Source organism: Scyliorhinus canicula, chromosome 3 (assembly GCF_902713615.1).
Source record: "Scyliorhinus canicula chromosome 3, sScyCan1.1, whole genome shotgun sequence".
Classification (NCBI taxonomy): domain Eukaryota; kingdom Metazoa; phylum Chordata; class Chondrichthyes; order Carcharhiniformes; family Scyliorhinidae; genus Scyliorhinus; species Scyliorhinus canicula.
This window is the reverse complement of record NC_052148.1, coordinates 70,336,886-70,361,441: the sequence shown is the minus strand read 5'-3', so window position 1 is coordinate 70,361,441 and position 24,556 is coordinate 70,336,886. Positions and strand designations below refer to the sequence as shown.

General features: G+C 42.9%; 1 protein-coding gene across 18 annotated transcripts in view; it reads right to left on the bottom strand.

Annotated features, from left to right (window-relative positions):
* Positions 1–5,064: 5,064 nt before the first annotated feature.
* The window catches only part of celf4 (CUGBP, Elav-like family member 4), a 1,331,379-nt gene continuing 1,311,887 nt past the window's right edge, over positions 5,065–24,556 (bottom strand). For 17 of the 18 annotated variants that reach the window (XM_038790659.1, XM_038790661.1, XM_038790660.1 and 14 more), the window contains one exon: positions 5,065–6,969. The gene's annotated coding sequence lies outside the window, so the exon portion shown is untranslated. Of the gene's footprint in view, positions 6,970–9,297; positions 9,376–24,556 lie in introns of all 18 variants that reach the window. The other variant, XR_005459940.1, reaches the window with a different exon arrangement.

Here is a 24,556-nt window from a genome sequence, read left to right as displayed (position 1 = left end):
TAGTCTGAAGTTCCCAAGTTTCTGAAAGGAGAAAGGCACAACAATAGGGTTGGGGTGAGGTGAGGAGGGAAAGGAAGAGATACATAATTACACCATCCACAGTTTGTAACTTCGAAGAGATCATGGGAAGACAGTGACACAGAATGTGAGGCGGATTAGAAAATAGAATATCATCACCTCTAATGGTTTTTGCCCTATTTCTGCTGATAGCCTCAGTCATGGCTGTTACAATGATGGGAATACTGTCTGCCCCCTGAAGATAAGGACATACAGCCATGCCTGCCACCTGCCTGTTAGGGGCTTCTGCCTCCAGTAATGAGGCATCCTTTCCTGACAGACAGAGGGTGGTATGTCTGTCAGTGTGATATAATGGCCAGAAGTTTACATTTTTGAGAAGGTGCGTGCCTGAACAACAACATGTGAAATCATGCAATATGACATTGGGCGTGCGTCCCAAATCATTTCGCATTCACATGATATTTTGTTTGGCGGGCACGTGCGGAGGTTGGAAGAACACCTGTTGCCAATTAAGCAAGCAACAAAGTCCATTAAAGAGCCAAGTGGAAGTGAATTTACCTGGCCTGTCCACTTTTATGGTTGTCAGATTGGACAAAGAGCCTTCACGTTTTCACAGTAAACTCAAACCAGGGCAGGATGAATTGTCCCTAAGGTGAATTAGAATGAAAAGAGATGTCTGGGAACTGAGGTTTTATGAGTTCTGTTGTCAGGCGCTTGAATGTGCTGCACTTTTTGTCTCATTTAAGTCATAGAGGTCTGCAGCTATGTGGCAATTCACCAGCCTTCTCTGCCTTCAAGGGGCTCATTAGATGCACATTTCCCGATGCCCCCTCCCACAGCAGGGGTGAGCATTCCTCAGCGCGGGTTTCTCGCTGGCCGCCTGTTAATTGGCCAAGTATATTCCACATCCACTTCTGGGTCTGCCAATCACACACACCTGATGAGCACAATGTGTTTGGGTGATGTGTTTGTCATTGTTGGACATAGACATCGAATTTACGGTGCAGAAGGAGGCCATTCCGCCTATCGAGTCTGCTCCGACCCTTGGAAAGAGCACCACACCTAAGCCCACACCTCCACCCTTTCCCAAGTAACCCCATCTAACGTTTTTGGGCACTAAGGACTAGCATGGCCAATACACTTAACGCGTGCATCTTTGGACTGTGGGAGGAAACCACCCGGAGGAAACCCACACAGACACGGGGAGACCGTACAGACTCAAGCCGGGAATTGCACCTGAGACCCTGGAGTTGTGAAGCAACTGTGCTAACCACTGTGCTACCATGCCGCCGTGGTTGAATAGCTGACAGTTGTGAGAAGTGGACATGAGTCTTGCAGCAGAGCTAATGCGTGAGGGTGAGGTGGAACTATGAATATTGTATGTGATTGATAAAGATTGTTGGTAAGTGAGTGAAGTGGGAGTGTTGCACTGAACAGTGTAGAGGCCGGTCGTGCATTTGGTAGGATATGGTGTCAAAAGATGAATTCACGGCCCTTGACCATTGATGTGAGGTCATTGAACTTTTAGCTGCATTGCACCCAGATCCTCGGAGCTACACCCCTGACATTGACCGCCACAGGTAGCTGCACCTATTGAAAACTGTGAACTTTTCTGGCGGGCCTCCTGATCCCTGTATATAGATGACGGGCATCTTTCTTCCTGTGCATCTCCTCAGTCTATGTCCTGCAAATGCAGCATTGGAAAGTCTCGGAGGCCGTTCTCTGCAGTGTTGTACTAGTCTTGTGTCTTTTCCAGATCAAACTTTCTTTTGCAATTACATCCAGCACCAGCCATTTCCTCCTTTAAAAGATACAGACTGGCAGGTACTGCAGGTAAGCATGAATTTCTGCAGTGCTCTCTCAAATATGCAATCACTTCAATGTATTCCAATCACTAGGAGGCAGCACAGCATCTGTGTTGCCTGCATTGGAAGCAAAAACTGCAGGTTAATTTTCATGTCTGATTTGGGTCATGCCTAATTTTACAATTTAATTATTTTCATGGGGAGATAAATGTTGCCCAGACCATTGGGAAAAATGTCCTGCTCAAAAAGTCCCATTGGATCTTTTCCGCCTGAAAGGGGTTTGACTTAAGGGGCACGATCTTCCGGCTGCGCTCCGCTGGAAAAGCATCGCGTGCAGCACAGTATGGCTGGTGAAAGCCGGGAGACACTGCTCCCAGGATCTACCCGGCTCGCAACGCTTTGCGAGGTTTAATGCAATCTCGCGAGACGTTGCAAGCAAAATGCCGGCCACAATGGGCGGGATCACTTTTTGCCAAATCTGTATATTAGAGCGAGGTAGTAAGCCTCAGATTTCTGAGGTAGCTGAGGCTTTGGGATTCAATCCATTCACCTTGGAGAGGTCGGGCGAGTGCCGTTCAGTGGGGACCAGACGTAATGGCACTCGTGGGGGTCACCAAGGGGATCCGAGGTCCCCCTCAGTGCATGCCCTTTGAGCAGGCACTGCTGATGCCATCTGGGTACCTTGTCTGTGCCAGCCTGGGACCCTGGCAGTGTCATCTGGGTGCCATCCTGGCACTGCCGGATGGCAGGAGCACTGCCAAGGTGCCAAGCTGGCATTTTATGCATGCATGTGATTTAGCCTGGGTTGGGGGGGGGGGGGGGGGGGGGGGGGTCTGGGGCGAGGTCAGTGATTTTAAAATGGGGCCCTGATCTCTCGCTACAATGGGGAGATCCGGCAAGCGGAGCTCCCCGTTCTAAAAAATGGAGGCTATGTGCGGCCTAGGCCGTGCATTCCCCATTCAAGTCCCTTATTCAACACAAGTACCGTTGAATAGCAACGTGTTTCTCGGCACTGAGTGCTGGGAAACATGTGGCTAAACGTGCTCGCCAGGAGACTTTGTTCCCTTTTGGGAAGTTCGCGCCCAAGGTCTCCTTTGAAGAACAGATCTCTGACATTATAGCACTTAGTACTGTGCTGGAGTATGTGGTCAAATTCTGAATGGAGCTTGAACCCATCACCTTCCAACTTGGGGAAAGTTTGCTGTCAGTGAATGGCTTACCTACAGTTCACAAGGTACACATCTGCCAATTAATATAACTGCATCCATAACTAGTAGCGATGTGGGGGATCTCCACATCAAAGTGTGCTGTGCCAGGCCTGAATGAACCTGCCTCTAATTGTAAGCTCAGGTATTGAGCTCAGGCATCCCAGGATTTGGGACAGCATATCAGAATTTGGGGTGATAAGGTACACAGCAGGGGTTCGGAGAAATGGCTGCTGCCGGCCGTATCCTGTAGGATCCACAGCTGGAGTCATGGGCTTTATGCTGCGTACCTGCTCACCCTCTACCAGACGGAAGATCGATGGCTGGTTTGCACCATTTTTTCATTCGTAAAATGCTACCGTTACCACGCCGGCGTCAGCACTTAGTCTCAAAATCAGAGAAACCAGCCCAGAAGCTTGATCTCTTCTACCATGCCTGGATGCCCCACTTAAACCTGAGGAAGATGAGATGGAAGAAGCAGAAATATCGTCTCCCACTTTATTTAACAGTCTGCTCTCAGCATGTACCTATCGTCATTTAAGGCTGCCCACCCACCTTAGAGAAATCCTAGAAATCTCACAGCAATGTTGAAAGGGGTTAGTGACCTGTCATCACAGTTTTCTGCCCCCTTTGGTGTGGTCTTTGCATTTTGAGAATAAATGCTCTCTGGGCGTGAAGTACAAGGGAATTGGATCCACGATGTGGATTCACATGGTGTGTGAATTCGCTTTTTCAAAGTGGCACGTTTTTGTTTTTTTGAACCCATAGCTCAAAATGAACAAAAATGAGAAATGTTTCTCATTTTATGAGAGGCAGTTTATTTGGAGATCGTGCTAATGTTTCTGTGATTGTGAAACCGTGTCATTATTTAACAGAACTCACGGTTAATGCATTATAAATCACATGTACAAGGCAGCCTTCAGAAACAAATCATGACAGCAACAATACATAGTCATTGTCATTTCAATACACAGTGAGAACTCTTCAGGCAGTGGTTTTTAATGAGATGATTGCTGAGTTTCCAGCCAATTATGGGTCATCACCCCCTTGATACTGGTAGTTATTAATCTCGTCATGATTTTTAAAACTTCTACTTTAGTCTACTTGAAATCTCCTCCTTTACAATTAGATTAAGCACAATACTGCACCCTCTTGAGGACCAAATAATATAACTTGTATGGTGCAGTGATGAGTATCACAAACAGCACTCCATATGGCACATCATCAGTGACTACTGCAGTAATAATGGTAAATCATTTGATTTGTATCCTTTCCCTCTGGTAATGCAACCAGTATCTTATTTATCAGAGAGCTATGCATCCAACACATTTACTGCCAAAATTGCTAACTCCCTTCCCTGATCAGAATTGTCACTCTGCATAACACGCACCCCCTATTCTGGTTTAATGTTTTCATATTTGGAGATTTCGGGGGCCAAATTCCGACGTTTGGATTTTGGAGCAAGGGGGTTCTGCCTCTTCGGCCAAGCTTTTAGTCACCTATCCTGGTATTGCTTTGTTTTATTTTACAAATTTTGTCTGAATATTCTCATGTGAAATGGCTGGGAAAATGTTACCAGTTTAAAGACGCTGCGTATAAAGCAAGTTCATGTTGCGGCAGGCACTGTTTTTATAAACCACTTTCCTCGGTGCCTCTCTGTGTTGTTCTTACACCTATGGTGGTAGAGTGCTGGAGTGATACCCTTAGGTATCAGTAGTTCTTGGCTGCATGGTGGTATTCTGAGCTCCTCTCCAGGCTTCTCTTTGATTTGGTGTTTGGAAAAGTGCAGGCACCCTACGTCGAACCTGATTGCTTCGAGAATGGATTTACCCTCCATTGTTAGTTCTGGGGTTGTCAGGGAAACCTTTGTTCATTAGTGAACAATTTTTCACAGCTTGTAGCTTCCCTAAAGATAGAGCAATCTTTTCGACAGTTTTAAAATAGCAAAGCTGATGTGTGAGAAATTGCATGCAACCACTTGGGTTGAATGTGCAAGTCAGTGGCGATGTGAAAAGACCCAAAAGAGACCAAGGTGCTTTTTCTTAAACTGTGCTTTATTTAGGGCTAAGCTGAAAAGCGTCATCCAGTACTTACATGAAGATTACAATTGTTTCCAGGTAATTGAGAGTGAAGAGAGCAGTCTTGTAATAACTGTATGCCACACTGGATATAGGTATACAGTATTTTTCTTTTGATAAAGTGTGACAGAAACAAAAATTATAGAAAAAAAGAGACAGCGAATAGAAATTTAAAAAATATCAAAATGAATGTATTTTTAAAAAATCTCTGACGAGGAATAAATTTTTAAAAAATAAAACAAAGCAGCAGCCAGCCATAATGTTGGCATTTGTAAATTAACTTAAACTATGACATCCTCCTGAAAGAACAATAAATAAACTGAATAAATAATTCATAAATAAATTGGTTCCAGATTTTACAGCAATCAACACAGTGCTTTTTGTTTCAACTGCTTCATTGCATCAGTTACCAAAGATAAATACCGTGCTTTCATTAAATAGTTTCCTTTTTTTTCTCAATCAGTACAGTAAAAGTCCTACAAAATATGCAAATTTATTTACATAAAACAGAGCCAGAACCTTTTAAACATTCTCTGTTTTTTTGGTACCTCCTGTAAACAGCAGAGATTCTCTTTTTTGTGTTATTTCTTTTGAAATACGGACTCAATGTTAATTTGGTGGGAGTCAGGGCTTTACACTGGCCCTGAAGTTTACTTTTTGTTTGAACACAAGAGTGTGTTATCATAATGGATGGAGGTCGGTAAGAGTTTCGCTAAGAGCAGGTCCTGATGATGTCAAGCAGGTTTTCCAGACTGATGCGTGTCAGACCAGGTCCTCGCTAACCTGTTGGATATTCGCATCGGCGTTTTGCTGCAATGTTTACAATAGTTTCCATTTTTATGTGTGTTTTTTAAATATATTTTTAATTCTTTTTAATCGTAGCTGGAATGATTGCAGTCAAGGAGCTGCCAAGTGTAGCTTATCTTCTCTCAGTATTTAACAGGATCAGATAGCAATTGGCAGTATATGAACATATGCTCATCTAAATTCTACAAAATTACAATTCTACAGGATTTCTTATTTTTAGCAGTAACGCTAACCTCTATTTTTTTGCATTTTTATGTCTAATTTTTTTATATTTTTATATCGGTAATTTAAAAGTTTTTTTTATTATTCTGTACATCTATTGAGTTTCTTTTTTTAAGGGAAGGTTAAGAACACAATGAACCATTTTCAAGCAATAATCCTATTTCCAAAATAGTCCTCGCTCAGTAAGATTATTTTTTTTTGCTTCCCACAGGTCACAGTTAAGCCAATCTCAAATTTCAGTCCTCATGAAAGTTACAGAAAACCATATGAAAACTACTTACTTGAATTAATGATACCAAAGTGCCTCCCAAAGTATCAAAGAACTACAATCTTGCTTATTTAAAAGCAGTTAAGTATTATCATTATTATTACTTTACTTTTTTACAATTCAAGATAAACTCTTCAGACTGTTTTAGGAACAGTGCGAGAAGGAAAGAAATCCGTAATTTACATACGACTACAAGTCTGCAATAAAAAGTTTGGTCCTTTGGTCCCTAAAATACCTAAGGAATGACAGATACTTATAGTGACTGTTACCATGTGTGACCATGGCAACTATATCCATGATGACAACAGGCACTCCTTATCAACTTGTTGCTCTACAAGCTCCTAGTATCTTTTTTTTATATTTTCTCCTTCCAGGCGTTCAAAACTCATCCTTCAGCAGAAGTGATACATTTTGAAGAGACTTAACAGTCTAAACAATCAGAGCAGTCAAAGATAAAAGTCTGAAGAAGTCTTCAGCTTGATTGGCGTATGCTGATATGTCCAAAGGTTTATTTAACAGTACTTTTATTATTTTTTTTGTACATGCGGTCCTCTCCAGTTTCCGCCCTAAAAGGTGAAGACAAGATAAGACAGGTTAGAGATGTGAGCGTGAAAGATTAATAGATCTACACCAATTGCGCTTTACTGTCACTATAATCTAAAGAAACAGCATCCTGCTTTTTTTTTTTGCCCTCAATCTGAAAGTCCGGGGATTGCATCTACAAAACATAACCTTTTCTGAAGCCTTCAGCCTTTTCAAAATATTAAATTTGTGTGTAGTTTAAATTTACAGCTTGACTACATATGTTATTTTTTGATGAGTCGAATAAGCACCCAAATTTTTCTGCATTGATAAAGCCCTTGTATTAGCGTGTTAGATAGTGACTAATAAATCCAATAGGGATTTCAGGAAAAGTTTCTTTACCCAGAGAGTGCAATTAAAGGGGTAGTTGAGGTGACGAGCATAGATGCATTTAAAGGGGAGCAAGATATGATGAGAAGAAATAGATGGGTATGTTGATGGGGTTAGATGACAAAGGGTGTGAGTAAGTTTGTGTGGAGCATAAACATTGGCATGCACCTGTACGGCCAATGGCTGGTTTCTGTGCTGTAAATACTTTGTAATAAATGTATTTGACTTCATTCAGCGGTAGCACACAATCTTTATGACAGAAACATGACAATGTGTGGGGTCTTTCAATGCAAATTAAGTCCTCCAGTCCTAAATGTGCAGGACAGTAGTGGACTGCAACTTAGGGCGGGTAGCTAGACAGGATATGTGGTGTTTGTCAATCAGGCTGCTGCTGTCAGTTTGACTGAAGTCATACTGAACAGAGCAGAAAGAAATGTGCAAGTATTGCTAATTTCAGTAGGAATGCGAGTTGGAATATCATGCGCTGAAACTCTATGTGAGTCCCCACCTTGAGTCAAGTTTGGTCATTGAAATATAAGGGAGGAATTAAAACACTGGAGATGGCGGGAATGAGGTGCACACGACTGATTCTGAGAGGCAGCAGATTGAAAAACTGAAGAATTTTGGACAATTCAGCCTTGAACAGAAGTTAAGTGCGAAGGGCATATAAAATATATTTAAAACATATTTACTTATAAAAGCTCCATGTGGAGCATTACTGCCTCATTATGTACAGGATAACGGTTGAAGCTATTGAAAGATAAATTTAGGGAAAATCACCATGGTAGATGGATGCCAAGAGAAAATTTGGAAGAGCCCAATATCCAGCCTTTGATCAGGGAGAGAAAATGCTGCAGTCCCTTTAGCAATCCAAAGCAAGAGTTTATTTTAAAGATAGCACCAGGACGGGTGAGAGGAACAGAAACCACAAAATATTTTGAGAAGGCTGCAATATTTGAAAGGATTAGCTTAAAAAAAAGTTGATTCCATAAAGTTTTGACATTCAGCCTGGGTTGACCCCACAAAAAAAATAGGGATACTGTCTCTTTAAGAATCTGCATTACATGTTTTAAAAAAGTGCAATGCTATATAAAACATTAGAGATAATACTAATCCAAAGAAAAATCTCACAGCAGTTCTGTCTACAACTAGCAGGCAGATTCCGCTTTCACTTTTAAAACAAAAGAAACTAGAACTGCAATGATCCACTTCAGTGGAAGAGTCACATGCGGAATATCAATCCATGCTGGCAGGTTCCCACACTGTTGGTTAAACAAAGAGCAAACCGTACACAGCAGTCGAACAATTACAACAGCAAAAATAAAAAAACAATTTCAAAGGACCCTTTTTCAGTTGCACAAAAAAAGCACTTTTGTTCTGAATGTTTTTACATACTACTGAAAATGAATCTGAAATTGCTGGAATTGTTAGGCACGCATCGGCCATTTTGATCTTGTTTGTGTAAGTTTGGATTTACGACGGCGAGCATCCGACTATTTTTTTTTTGCCCTAGGCACTTCAAATGAAAAAGGCCCCCTCCTCCAAAAAATAAACAAATCACAATAGTTTCAGTGCAAAGTAACTGACCACACATTTTTTTTGTTATACAGGTAAACCTCATTTATTTATTTATTTAGTTATTAAAAAAAAAGGATTTGGAATCAATGTTTTATGTGACATCTAAAGAAGCGAAGAAAGCTGACAGGACTAAAAGAAAATATAAAAAAAAATAAAGAGAAATAATAATTATTGAAAGAACCACTGCAAACACTAAACTAAAATGAGCACAGCAAAAATAGTGGCAGCACGCAGTCAAAAGGCACATGTGATCATGACTGGCCAATCATTAACTGATACAACATCCAAGAAAAATGCTTTCACAGCACCTCCACGAAACTTGACGGCATGTCATGCAACCAATCGTTGAGCTTGTTACATGACGCCATCAGATCACACTTTAACTTCTAGTTGACAGAACTTACGCACTGGACCGTTTTCTCCATTTCATTGTTATGGATACTTTTCCTACAGCCTGACACTGCGGGTTATGACTGTCTCTGCTTGGTTTGGTTTTTGATCGAATGACAAAAGAAGAAGAGAATTTTTGTTTTTTGGAGGGGGAAAAGTACCAAACACAGCATCAGTCAAAATCAATACTTGCAATCGAAAAACAAGAAAATAAACTTAAGGAAATGGATGAAGTCTTGCAAAGGCTTATAAGATTACAAACACATGGTTAACAGTAATGTAATGTATGCAGTGAATGCTAAAATAAAAACATGATTAAGTGCATGACGGCAGACAGACATCAGTTACAGTGTAACAACATTTCAGTTTTTCACCCATTATTACAGACTCGCATCCCAAATTCAGAGTGCCGGTTAATAGGCTGTTCATCAAATGAGAAAGAAAATAATTGTTCATATAGTTGGTATTCTCATCATAAAAACAACACTAACAAATCAAAATAATATTACAATGACACAGGAAACATGAACTTAAAGAAGAACACTTCCAATCCTTTTCCGTTGCCTGAACCAATTCCTCCCAGATGAAAAAAACAGTAATGGTCAGGACTTCCTCAATCCGGAATTGGCTCCAGGAAGGACAAGAGTTGGAGTTGTCCTTTCTCTCTTTTTCTTGGCAGATCTGTATTCCTTATTAGTGTTCTCTCACTGCCAGTTCAACCTCTGTATTGCTTATTAGAATTGTTTTGTCTTAAATAATGACATAGAAGCAGAAAGTCATAATCTCAGTTGTCCTAGATGCATTTGGGGAATATCAGCATTTATGTCGGCTCAGTATAAGTGTGCAAACGAATGAATTAGCCGCCTTGTATAAACCTTTTAACCAGAGATGCCAATACTTTGCAGTTATTCGGGTATTGTTGCAGAATTACACTTTTTAGATACAATGAGCAAAAGACTTCAACTTTTATTCTTTTGAAAATAATTTAATGAATGCAGTTCCCAATATGCTATAAAGATCTAAGCTTTGGTATTATTATTGCAAGACTCTTCTAACAGCTCATTTGATAGCTGCCATCCTAGTGCAGAACTGAGCCACACAGAACAGGAGGATCCCTGGACTGTGCGCACTTTAGCAAATCCTAACCAGGGTAGAAGAAGGGGCATTACAATCAGTTTAAGGAGCGCAGGATTAGGAAGAAGGCAATTCAGCTTAAGCTTCTCAGACCTGAGCATGGCTCAGTTGTTTACCATGCTAAGCGTTAGGAGAAGCAAACCCCCAAGACATCAACCCCCACCCACCCCACCCCATCATGCCAACCAGAGAAACACATCAAGAGGTAATTTAGGGAAATCTCTCCACTTTTTTTTCGCTTATTGTCACGAGTAGGCTTCAATGAAGTTACTGTGAAAAGCCCCTAGTCGCCACATTCCGGCACCTGTCCGGGGAGGCTGATACTGCAAGAAATCCGCAGGAGCCCACGGTTATCCATTGTACACCGGTAAAAGACTTAGTGCGTGTTACATGCCACACATACTCACACACGCACGCATACATGCCTTCCTCAGGAAATTGTCAAGTCACTCCTTACTAGCATGTCACTTCATCTGTTTACCACTTACCAATTATCATAAAGTGCAACAACCCTCTTAGTAAAGCAAAACTTTCTAGTACCTATCTTAATTATTTGAATACGTATTTTAGTCACGTCTTATAGGAGTTCTGCAATGAACATCCATGAAAAGTAGCTTAGTTACTAGCAGTGATTGTTCCCAGGGCAATCTACCAATGTGATGCTATTCTTCACAGATGCAACAAAGGCCAAAATGATAAAGGAGAATGTAAATTTAAATTACAAGCAATGCTTGAATAATTTAAAGGCAGAATTTTACCCTTATGCCAATACAAACAGCTAATGGACTTGTCAGAATGTCTTTTTAAAGAAAGAAAATGGATAGAAGACGGCCATTAAATTTTCTCCTGGGAGCAGCCAGCCTGCTCTTAGCTCATTGACTTTGACACAAATTGGATGGCCAAGGGTACTCATCGAGAAGCCTGTTCTTTTGAGGGACCAATGTAACACTGAGAATAGTGGTTTGCAGAATTGATAGAAGCATACAGTGGTGTTCCCTTGAGGCTGGTATTAATTACCTACGCATGGGTGTTCAGGGCGTAATTTCAAACTTTGCAGAAAGGATAGTAACTGATTTCAGATGGGCAGGGACTGGCAAAGTGGACATACAAAATTTAATGCAGAGAATAGTGAAATTATACATTTTGGGATGAAGAACAAAAAGACAAAATATGGAATAAAAAGTGCAATTTTAAAACCGCCGCAAGAACAAGAAGACCTGAGGGCGCATGTACACAAGCAAAGCTTTGAAGGTTACAGGATAGGTTGGGAAGTCTGTGAAAATGGCGTGCATGATCCTTGACTTTATAAGCAGTGGCATAGAAAATGAAAGCAAGGAATTAATGCTAAACATTAAAAAAAGACACAGGTTATGGTCCCGCTAGAGTACTGTGGTCATTTAGGGACGCCAAACTTGAAGAAGGATGTCAGGATCTTTGCGAGGTCACAGAGGAGATAGAACAAACATAGACATTGAACATAGAACATACAGTGCCGAAGAAGGCCATTCGGCTCATTGAGTCTGCACCAACCCACAATCGGAAGGTAAGCAGGGATCAAAGACTTCAGTCAAGTGGAGAGATTGGAGAAGCTGGGGTTGTTCCCTTTAAAGCAGAGACGTTTAACATAAGGTTTAGTGTATGTGTTTGCTGATGAATGGATTTGATTTCCTAATTAAGAAGAAACTGCTTCCAGTGGCTGGAAGATTGGTGATTTAAGGTGGTTGGCAAAAGAAACAAAGCTAACACAAGGAAAATATTATTTACGCAGTGAGTAGTTATGATCTGGTGGAAGCATATTCAATCAGAACTTTCAAAAGAAAACTTGATAAATACTTGAAGGGGAAACATTTATAGGGCTACGGGGAATTGGCAAGGCATTGGGACTAATTGGATTGCTCTTTCAAAAACTTTCACAAATCGATTGGCCGAAGAACCCCCTTTTGAGCTGTATCATTCTTTTATCATATTTATGTAACCTATCAGGTTCCTTCATCATTTTAAATGCCCCATTCAAATCGCCCGCAACCTTCTAATCTCAGGAAAATGCAAACGTAGTTTGGAAAAATTGTCCTCATCATTTAACCCCTTGAGTTGTTATAATATTTGTGACTCTATGCTGACCGGATAATCGTGCCAGTGGAAATGGCTGGAAAATTCTGCCCACATATTAAATAAGCATCACTTGGTCACATTCATAGTAGAACTCCTTGAAATAAACCCAAACGTTTGTTTGCCCTTTTTATCCCATGCACTTTTAGTGATCAGTGCATTTGGACATTCAAATCTTTCTGCTTTAACAGCTGAGGCCTAAGGAGTATCACAATCAATGAGGTTTGGAGTTTTGTGTGTCTGGAACACTCTCACTGGAATCCTCTCAGCTACTTTCTACTTATACATACAACTGTACTGTTTACTTCTTTTTAAAGAAACGTTTAACTGGGCTTTTCACGTTTGTATCTTAAACTAAAGGTGCAGACTATTGTGTGCCAGCAGTAGTCAGGTAATTGGCTCCATTTACTAAATGAAAAAGATGGGGAATGCAGGGCTGAAATCCTGATACATGCTCCTTGTGCACGGAACTCGTGTGCCGAAGACAGAAAGCATCCCAAGAGCTGGTGCATAAAAATTTATGTCAAACTGAAATGGCTCATTTGATAGCTGCCATCCTAGTGCAGAACTGAGCCACACAGAACAGGAGGATCCCTGGACTGTGCGCACTTTAGCAAACCCTAACCAGGGTAGAAGAAGGGGTATTACAATCAGTTTAAGGAGCGCAGGATTAGGAAGAAGGCAATTCAGCTTAAGCTTCTCAGACCTGAGCATTCCACGTTGAATGGAAAGGGATAAAAAGGCCGAGGCATACAGGAACAGAGAACATTGATTATCATAGAATTTACAGTGCAGAAGGAGGCTATTCGGCCCATTGGGTCTGCACCGGCTCTTGGAAGGAGCACCCTCCAAGGTCAACACTTCCACCCTATCTCCATAGCCCAGTAACCCCACCCAACACTAAAGGCAATTTTGGACACTGAGGGCAATTTATCATGGCCAATCCACCTAACCTGCACATCTTTGGACTGTGGGAGGAAACCGGAGCACCCGGAGGAAACCCACGTGGACACGGGGAGAACGTGCAGACTCCGCACAGTGACCCAATCCGGGAATCGAACCTGGGACCCTGGAGCTGTGAAGCAATTGTGCTATCCACAATGCTACCTTGTGCCCTAGGAGCAGGGGTAGGCCATTTATCCTTTGAGTCTGCTCCGCCATTCATTAAGATCATGGCTGATCTGGCTGTGGTCTCAACTCTACTTTCCTGTCTGTTCCCCATAACCCTTGACTCCTCTGTCAATCAAAAATCTAGCTAAATGTGCCTTGAATAAGCTCAATGACCCAACCTCCAATGCTCTCTGGGGAAGATAATTCCACAGACCAATGATCCTCTGAGAGAAAAAAAACTCTCATCTTAAAAGCAAGACCTGTTATTTTTAAACTGTGTCGCCTCGTTCTAGTCTCGATCACAAGAGGAAACATCCTCTCAGCATTCAACCTATCAAGTTCACTCAGGATTTTACTGTTTCAATAAGAACACCTCCCATCCTTCTAAACTCCAATGGGCGAAGCCCAACTTGTTCAACCTTTCTTCCAGAGGATAAGTTCAAAAGATATATTCTTCATTCCAGTGATGAGTCGATAGAACCAACTCTGAAATGCTCCTGGCTGATCTTTTTTCAAACAAGGAGGCCAAAACTGGACACAGTACTCCAGATGTGGCCTCACCAAGACCCTACAGCTGCAGTAACATTTTCCCTTGCAATAAACAATGATATTTCATTAGCCTTCCTAATCACTTGCTGTACCTGGAGACTAACATTTTGAGATTCATGTACCTGGGCACTCGATCCCTCTGTACCACTGAGTTCGGCAATTTCTCTCCATTTCAATAGTATACTACTCTTCTATTCTTCCTGTCAATGTGGACAAATTTGCATTTTGGCACATTAAGATCTGCCAAATTCTGCCCACTACTTAACCTATCTAATAACAATAATAACAATCTTCATTAGTGTCACAAGTAGGCTTACATTAACACTGCAATGAAGTTACTTTGAAAATCCCCCAGTCGCCACATTCCAGTGCCTGTTCGGGTACACCGAGGGAGAATTCAGAATGCACATTTCACCTAACAAGCACGTCTTTCAGGACTCGTGGGAGGCACCCGGAGGATACCCACGTAGATACAGGGAGAATGTGCCGACTTGGCTTAGTCAGTAGCCCAAGCCAGGAATCGAGCCCGGGTCCCTGGGGTGGTGAAGCAACAGTGCTAACCACTGTGCTACCATGCCGCCTAACTATATCCCATTGCAGACTCTTCGCCTCCTCGTGACAACTTACTTTCTATCTATCTTGTTGCATCAGCAGAATTAACTACTGAACATTCTGATCCTTTGTCCAAGTCATTGTTAAAGATTGTAAACAGTTGCGGCCTCAGGGCTTATCCTTGTGACATTCCATTAGTTGCAACTGGCCTTACCTGCTAGTAAGTTACCCCCTACACAATGAGTCCTTAGTTTGTGGAGTAACCTATGATGTGGCCCTCATGCCATAGAGGTCCGAGGTTCGATCCCGGCTCTGGGTCACTGTCCATGTGGAGTTTGCACATTCTCCCCGTGTTTGCGTGGGTTTCACCCCCACAACCCAAAGATGTGCAGGCTAGGTGGATTGGCCACTTTAAATTGCCCCTTAATTGGGAAAAATGAATTGGGTACTCTAAATTTTTTAAAAATAGTTAAACACAATTTTCTCTTTCACAAAAGTATGTTGACTCTGTCTGATCCAATTATGATTTTGTAAGTATGCTGCTATAACCTTGTTAATAATGGATTCTATCAATTTACCTATTACAGGTATTAGGCTAACTGGTCTGTAGTTATCTGCTTTCTGTCTCCCTCCTTCCTTAAATTAATGTGTTACATTTGCTATTTTCCAATCTGTTTGAGTCCTTCAAGCACCTAAGGAATTTTGGAAGATTGTAACCAATGCCTCTGCTATCTCTGCAGCCACTTTTATTAAGGCCCTAGGATGCAGGCCATCAAGTTCTGGGTACTTTTCAGCCTTTGGTCTAATATTTTTCACATTACCTTTACCCTGATGATGGTGACTGTTTTAGGTTTCTCCAACTCCTTTATCTCTTGATGTTTAAGTATCTTTGGGATGTCTCCTAAGTCTCCTACAGGCACAAAATAACTGTTCGAGACTTCTGCCATTTCCTTGTTTTCCATTATTAACTCCCAAGACTCACTCTCTAGAAGACCACCATTACACTTTTTCTGTTCAGATACTTGTAGAAATGAATATTTTTTATATTAGTAACTAGCTTTCTCTTATACTCAAATTTCTCCATTCTTTATTAATCATTCTTTGCTGGTTCTTAAAATCTGCCTAATTTTCTGATCTACCACTAATCTTTGCAGATTTGTACAGTGATTCTTTCAGTTTGATGCCGTCATTAATTTTCTTCCAAAATTATCTTTCTTTCTCACTGGGATAAGTGTTTGCTGAAAGTTATTAAATATCTTCTCAAAAGTCTGCCACTGCATCTCTCATGTCCTATATTTTAATTGAGTTTCCCAGCTCACTGTAGCCAACACTGCCTTCATGGCCTTATGATTACTTTTATTTGGTTTTAACACACTAGTTTGAGACCCACATTTCTCACCTTCAAATCAAATGTGAAAGTCTATCATGTTATGATCACTGTTTCTAGAGACCCCTTTACAATGAAGTTCATGACTAATCCTATCTTATTGCACAAAATTAGGTCTAGAATAGCTCCATGGTTGGTGCTAGAACATAGTAGTCTAAGAAATTGTTCTGAATGCAATCAATAAATTAATTTTCCAGGCTGCATTTGCCAATCTGATTCACCCAATTTACATGCATCATATAATCATAGAATTTACAGTGCAGAAGGAGGCCAGTTGGCCCATCAGGTCTGCACTAGCCCTTGGAAAAGCACCCTACTCAAGCCCACACCTCCACCCTATCCCCGCAACCCAGTAACCCCACCTAAATATTTTTTGGACACTAAGATCAATTTATCATGGTCAATCCACCTAACCTGCACATCTTTAGATTGTGGGAGGAAACCGGAATACCGGGAGGAAACCCATGCAGAAGGGGAAGAACGTGCAGACTCCACACAGTGACCCAAGTTGGGAATCGAACCTGAGACACTGGAGCTGTGAAGCAACAGTGCTAACCACTGTACCGCCCAATTAAAGCCACCCACGATTATTGTAGTAACTCTCTTACATGTCTCATTTACTTTTTCTGTTCTATAGTATAACTACATTAGAGTGCTTATAAACCACTCCCGCAATTAGGGAATGTTCCAGTTATACAATCCCAGGCATGCCTTCTGGGAGCAGGATATACCTCTATTTTATTTATTGTAAAAACATTGTCTGTATTTGAAATAGATTGTTTTCAATACAGATTTGACCTGAGTATGGAGGTGACATGGAGTACGGAGCAAAGCTGACATGCGGACTTTTACAAATCTTGACAGGTCTGATAAATTACCAGGGGTGGAATTCTCCGATCCCCCGGGGGGTCGGAATATCGCCCGGGGCCGCGTCAATCCCGCCCCCGCCGTGGCCAGAATTCTCCGCCACCCGGGAATCGGCAGGGGCAGGAATCGCGCCGCACCAGTCCAGTCAGCAAGCCCCCCGCGCCGGTCGGCGGGCTCCCCGCGGCGATTCTCCGGCCCGTGAATCCGAAGCCGAAGTCCCGCCACTGACTGGCCAATCCCGCCGGTGGGAATCAAAACACCTCTGGTGCTGGCGGTATTGGCGGCGCGGGCGGGCGGCGATCTGACCCCGGGGTGTGCGTGGCCCACGATTGGGGCCCACCGATCGACGGGCGGGACTGTGCCGTGGGGGCACTCTTTTTCTTCCGCCCCGCCATGGCCTTCACCATGGCGGAAGCGGAAGAGACCCCCTCCCCTGCGCATGCGCCGGTATGACGTCCGGCCCCGGCTGGAGGGCCGCCAAAGGCCATTCGCGCCAGTCGGCGGAGCGGCAACCACTCCGGCGCGGGTCTAGCCCCTCAATGTGAGGGCTTGGCCCCTAAAGGTGTGGAGAATTCCGCACCGTTGGGGAGGCCCGATGCCGGAGTGGTTGACGGCACTCAAAAACGCCGGGACCCCCAGCCCCGCCGGGTAGGGGAGAATCCCGGCCCAGGCCCGAGGCATAACCTATAACTTTTTGATTTGAAAAGTGGAGATCTTAGCATAGTGGTAATGTCACTGGACTAGTTTTCCAGGTGCCCAGGTTAATGCTCCGGGAACATTCATAAATCTGGAATATAAAACTAGTCTCAGTTATGGTAACCCACCTGGCTTACTACTGTCCCTGTAGGGAAGGAAATCTGACATCCTTACCTCGTCTGACCTACATTTGACTCGGGACTCACAGCGACTTGGTTGACTCTTAGCTGCCCTCTGAAATTGCCTAGCGAGCCACTCAGTTCAAGGAAGGGATGGGCAACAAATGCTGGCCTTGTCAGTGGCACCCACATCCCATGAAAGGATAAAGAGATAAAACAATCTTCGCTCCATATGCGTCCTCTTTCAATTACTCCCTCCCTCAGCCAGTTCAACTGTTTTTCTAAACAGTGGGTATCTTAAAGCATTTATTTTCCCACCACCAATCCCAGGTTTTGCTTAGCAAATCCATCAGGTTAATGGATACTCATGCTGTGTGACAGTTACCATTCCAAACCGCTAGCAGAAATATTCATTTACATTTGATTACCTGTGAATCATCAAGTCAGTGTTTGAGAATATGCTATTCCACTGAATATATATAAAAAAAACTCTTTCACCCTTCCATGTTTTAGATTCTTTGTTCTTGGTGTCAACAGAAATAAGCACAGAGAGGCTAGATCTTTCTTCATGTTTTAAAATGAACACAACAGTCATTGACTTGACATTTTAAAGCTTTTAAAAGCCCTTTGAGGCCTGCAGTACCGCGTTAGCATCAAATCAAGAATGAAAGATCGATATCTTCCAGTTAGTTCCCAGCATTCTGTGATTTAAGAAATGTACCTAGCTTCTGTTAATGTTTCTGTTCCCCCTTTTGCAGTATTAATCTTTAGAAATGTACACAAAATCATTTATTCACAGTCGAGTGTGTTATAAGCTGAAAATGTTCTACAGCATTGCAGTGGTATTCCTCTTAATGACCAACTACTCGAGTATTGCTGTCCTGTTGTTTTCAAGAATCTGGGGCAGGATTCTCTGATCCTGAGGCTGAGTGTTGACGCCGTTGTAAACACGGTCGCGTTTCACGACGGCGTCAACAGGCCCCCAGGAGCAGCGATTCCGAGCCCTTCTGGAGGTCAGCACGGCACTGGAGCGCTCCATGCCGCTCCAGCTGCCAATACCGTCCTCAAATGTGCACAGTGGGTCTGCGCATGTGTGCTGCGACCGACGCGAACGCATGCATGTGCACCCGACCAGCTTGATTGCGCGCATGTGCGGTGGCTTCCTTATCCGCGCCGGCACTGACGGAACTGGCGTCGTGCTGACCGTGCCGGCGCCAATGCCGCTGATTGTCCACTCACTGGAGAATCGGCGGACCGGCATCCGAGCTGCGTGACGTAATTCGCGCCCGGCCCGGCGATTCACCGGCCCGGCGTGGCCTGGGAGAATCCCACGCCTGAATCTTAGATTTTCCACTACAGGTTGAAACTATTTGTCAGCAGCTTTAAAATTATGAGAAGTCTTTGAGCACAGTGGTCATAGTAGAAGCTCATGCCTTGCTCAGGGTCTTCAGAGAACCTAATGAAGATACCGTGTTTGTGAGGCTCGAGATTATGTCAATCTGCTAACAAAACTCACTCTGAATAGAAATAAATGTTCATTTTGATATTTGTGCGATTTGCAGGCCCTGCCTCATTGTCATCAAATCAGTGAGTTAAAGGGACCCAAATAGATGTTTGGATTCAGATTACAGACAGACTCTATCATTTCAGACCTGCCTCTCTTGGCTTCACAGAAATAATTGGAAGTTTACCTTTGCTGGGCATCAGTGGAACGGATGAACAAGTAAATTGTTCCTGTCAGTTCCCTCCCAAAGTTGCAATTAGGGGTCCCAGGTCTGTCAAAGGATCCCCAATTGCATATTTAAACAGGCCGAATCTTAGGCTGACCATAGACGCCATGCTGAGGTTATAAGTCAACTGACCTCATTTTGTTGTCATCACTGCCTCAATAAGACTAAATTCTGGAAACAAAAATTGACTCCATATGAACATTAAGTGATAAGGGGCAGCACGGTGGCGCAGTGGATAGCACTGTTGCCTCATGGTGCTGAGGCCCCCAGGTTCGATACCGGCTCTGGGTCACTGTCCGTGTTGAGTTTGAACATTCTCCCCGTGTTTGCGTGGGTTTTGCCCCCACAACCCAAAGATGTGCAGAGTAGGTGGATTGGCCACCCTAAAATTGTCACTTAATTGGGAAAAATGAATAGGGTACTCTAAATTTATAAAAAAAATAATATCCCTGATACTATTTGTTAGCTGGGAAGAAAGTGCAAAGTGTCCGACTTTGGTTTTTGTGATCTGACTTTGAATAATGGGGAATTTCCTCAGTCTATTAGTTGTAGCTTACATATAAAATGAATTTAGGCATCGGTCATAATACCAACAGTAACATATTGATGAAACAATTCAAATAAATTATCAAATGGATGGTGTGGGAAAAGCCACATCTAGAAATATTAAAGTTCTGTTGGGTATTTTTCTCAGTGCTGGCAGTCTCAGTGTTCTGTGAAGCAATAACAACTTCAAATGGCTGGAACAATTTGAATAAATTGCATAGATGTATAACATAAATTATAATACATTACTGATATGCTAATCAATTAACACTTGTAACAGCAAAACTGCACACTACACAGCTCTCCTAAACCTCTTTCCTCACCACCACAAAAAAACGATTCTATTTAAATTCCTTTCTCCTGCTGTGTCTTTCTCTGAGATAATATGCTAAAAATAATTAGAGAAACGCGAATGGCCACCTAGGGTATTGACAAGCCTCTCATTTTTAAAGTTTGCAGACAGTTATTATCCATTATGTTGCAGTACAATGACTGAGACAGAGTAAAATTGGTTCTCAATGTTGGTACTTCAGAAACCGGCACAGCACTCTGTGGGACGCTTGCTGGAAACTCGTTCAAGTTCGGGAAAGCAAGTTTCTTTCAAACAGAGAACTCTTCACGGCTGACCTTAGAAAATAGAATCATGCCAACGTGCACCTTCGCTACTTTCTGTGGACATTGAAGTAAACACATTTTTTTCTTTTCGACATTTAGAAGCTGCCAGAGCTGTGAATTATCCAAGATCAGGGAAAAGAAAACATAACTTTAAGAACAATGTTTTAAAAGTAAAGCTGACAGGTTCCTCTGCTGTCTGCAAAGAAAAGTACAGCACAGGAACAGGCCCTTTGGCCCTCCACGCCGGTGTCTAGTTGGTCAATATATTGCCTGGTGCGGAATGGAGCCATTTGGACTTCGAAGGGCCCCACGTTGATTCTCATTTGTTGCTGAGTTACCAGTTTCAACCGGGGAAGCTTCAGGATGTTACAGTTATTTCCAGTGGTGTTGGATTAGGGATGTTGCTTTTCACTGTTATCCAGAAACATATCGTGGTAAGTTTGTCTGCATCACTATTGGGTGAAGACACTATTGGAATTGACAATAATTGCCCTTTTTTCATGGTTAAATGCTAACTGACCAGGCCAATACATTAAGATTGACCCCTCGGTTTGAGGTAACAATGTGTAGCTGCAACTCATTGAGTCACGCCAAGCAGGAAGTGAGGAGAGAGAAGGGGAAATTTGAAAATAAAAGTGAGTTGTTGAGTATCAGGGGTAACATTCAAATCAGTATAACCACCACCAGAATGGCATTTATCATTTTAACAGCTTATTGCCCACAATTTTGTCCCTGGGTCAGATTTGTAGTGTCAGGAAATTTTCCTGGCTCGAAGAGCTTGATCATAAAATGGCCACCTGCAGGTCAGATTTTCAATTGGGTTGGGAGAGGGGGGTGTTGGGATGTGGAGAGCTGAAATAGGAGTCAGGCATGCGATGCTAGAATGAGTGCGGAGGCTGCCACGTGCGGAGGCAAGTTGAGTGCAATGCTTGCCTGTGTCAAGGCACTGTGTTTAAATAAATAAAAAATAACAAAATCAAAAACATCCACCAGCCCTCACCTCTCAACCTTGCCCCTCCACACAGTCCCGATGCCACATCCATGCCAACCTATGCCAACCCATACTCCCCAAACACTTCCCATGCCAACCCATTATCCCCACCCACTTCATGGCCCCTCATACCCCTATGCCAATTCAGTGCTAACTTATGTCACCCCTTACCACCCATGATCCTTTGCCCTTATCCACTCCGCGTCAACTTACTTAGTATCTTTTGACCTTTTCTTGACAGCCTGACAGTTCCAAAGAGTTTGTGCATAGAAGGTACAACATCATGTGCAATTTTAGCAATCCCAAAGGGTGCCTTAACTCTCCCAAAGTTATCCCTGCACCTTATCCAAAGAGGTACCTTATCGCTACAAAGGGGTACCCTATTTATCCAAAGAATCCACCTAGTTCAGACCTCCCCTTACCTTGGCTGCTCTGAGCACTCAAGGATTCGTACAGCTAGGGTTCAAAAGTCAGAAGTCAGTGGAGGCAGCTGGTGATTTAAATGGCCAGCTGCACTCTCAAATTGCACATGTGTGAACATTAGCCCAACTCTAGTTTTGCCCATGTGAAGATGGGAGATATTAGGCTGGATTCTCCGCACCCCGATGCTGAAATCGCGTCCGGCGCTGGGGGGTGGGGGGGGAGAGAATCCATTTCCGCACACGGAATTGGGACCTGCGCCGGTTCTCTGATTGTCCGGGCCCCGAAAAGTGCCATACTCGGACACGCCGCGTATCCCCCCACCTGCGGCCATTCCAAGCGCCCGCCCCGCTATTCTCCGCCCCTGACCGGACAAGTCCCAACTGCGTGGATCACTCATGGTCCTGCCGTTCGGGATGCTCGCGTAGTGGCTGCGGACTCAGTCCGTTGTTGCCATGGTCGGGGGCGGGCCATTCGGAGGGCAGGCGGGGCCTCATACAGAACCGTGCAATTTTTGGGTGGGCGGTCCGGGTCGGGCGTGCAGCTGATCGGGTGCACTACTTGTGAGGTCCAGCTCCGTGGTTTGAGTCCACCATGGAGCACGGCGCGGCTGCTGGAGGCTGCCGCCGTGCGCATATGTGGCCTCAGACCCAGAAGTGCGGGGGCCTGTATCTGCAGCTGAAGCTGCTAAAAACACATGGGGTCCCCGCTAGCCTCCTTCAGGGCTATGAATATATGGCCTCTTCATGCCCGTTTTGTTTGGCGTGAAAGGCTGCAGTTTTTACGACAGCGTGGGGACATAGTCCCAAAAACAGGGAATCCAGCCCATTGAGTTCGGCAACACAAATTTAGAAGTTTAGATATTCTCCATGGATGAAAATCTGGTTCAGAAAGTGATGGACAGCAGCAGGTCAGTCAGGTTCTGGACGAAAAAGACAGGCTATGCCCCAGAAAAGCTCCTCTGGCAGAAAGGGTTTCAGTTCTGGCAGGGACACTGAGCTTCAAACCCCACTGCAGCCTGAGTCCAACAGAGCTAAATTCCGTCGATAAGGGAATGTAATTGCCCATAACATCAAGGGAGCATTTGACTGAGTGTGACATCAGGGAGCCCTGACAAAATTTAAGTAAATGTGAATCGGCGGAAAACTCTCCATTGATTGCAGTCATACCTAGTATAAAGGAAAATGGTCAAGGTTCGAAGAGTCAAATCATCTCAGTCCGAGGACATCACTGCAAGAGTTCTTCAATTTTTCCTAATCATTAGAAACCCTCATTTTCTCATTCCTTCCCTAGCTCATGATGCTGCCACTTGTTATATTATAGTTTGCTTCAACTTAATGAATGCTATTTGTAAAACTCACATCCAGCTCTGGTTAGTCTGTACCTCTGACAGATGTTTTCTTTAATATGGCTCGTTCAGTAAAATCAGATTATTTTTATGGAAATGGATCTTGCAGGCAATCAAGCACAAACAGATTTAACAATGGGACTCTGAACATGACAACACATGTTATCTCGAAATTTAACAAAATAACTCAATGCTTGCATTTAAATCAGAGCATTGCAAGTTGATCGAATTTTGTTATTCAATTCTGAAAGAAGAATTCAATGTTTACGTCAGCACTGTCCTGGTAATAAAGAACAAATTTCTCTGGCATCATTCCAAGTTTGCATTGTTGAGGTAATAATTCAGATTGTTAGTTCATGGTAAGAGATCAAAAACAATTCACCCCCCCACTTTTCACTTTGTGTAAATGTAGAGAAGCCCATGAACAAAATCCCCCCTGAGAAAAGTTTAAAGTTTAGGGGAAAAAATAATTAACCATTTCTGAATTGAATAGCAAAGGAAGTGTTCCACTTTTTAATTATCTATGATTTATAAAGCTTTATGCATTACCTAATTGAAAGTGGGATCGGCACATATTCAAATTGAACAGTTCAGTAAATCTGTGGGAATTACTATTAGCTCTCAATGGTTCTCTCTGACTCCACCCCTAAAGTAACTGAGTGTTTCTACTTTTGTCTTTGCAGATGTTTAGTCAGGAGATCATTGTGCCCACGTTTAAACATTTCCATTCACAGTGATCATCTTAATCTGTGGCATTATCTTTATCCTTATGTCTTTATGTAACAGAGAAAAGAGTACATTTTGAAACAGTTCAGTATTCATGGCTACTGAGTGTAATCCTATTTGGTCTGTTGTAATTATTATACCCGAGCCAATAAAACTAAACATTCAGGTTTTCATAACCTATTTACTTGAACCAAAATAAATTTCAATATATGGAGAAGGGGCTGGTTTAGCTCACTGGGCTAAATCGCTGGCTTTTAAAGCAGGCCAGCAGCATGGTTCGATTCCCGTACCAGCCTCCCGGGACAGGAGCCGGAATGTGGCGACTAGGGGCTTTTCACAGTAACTTAATTGAAGCCTGCTCGTGACAATAAGCG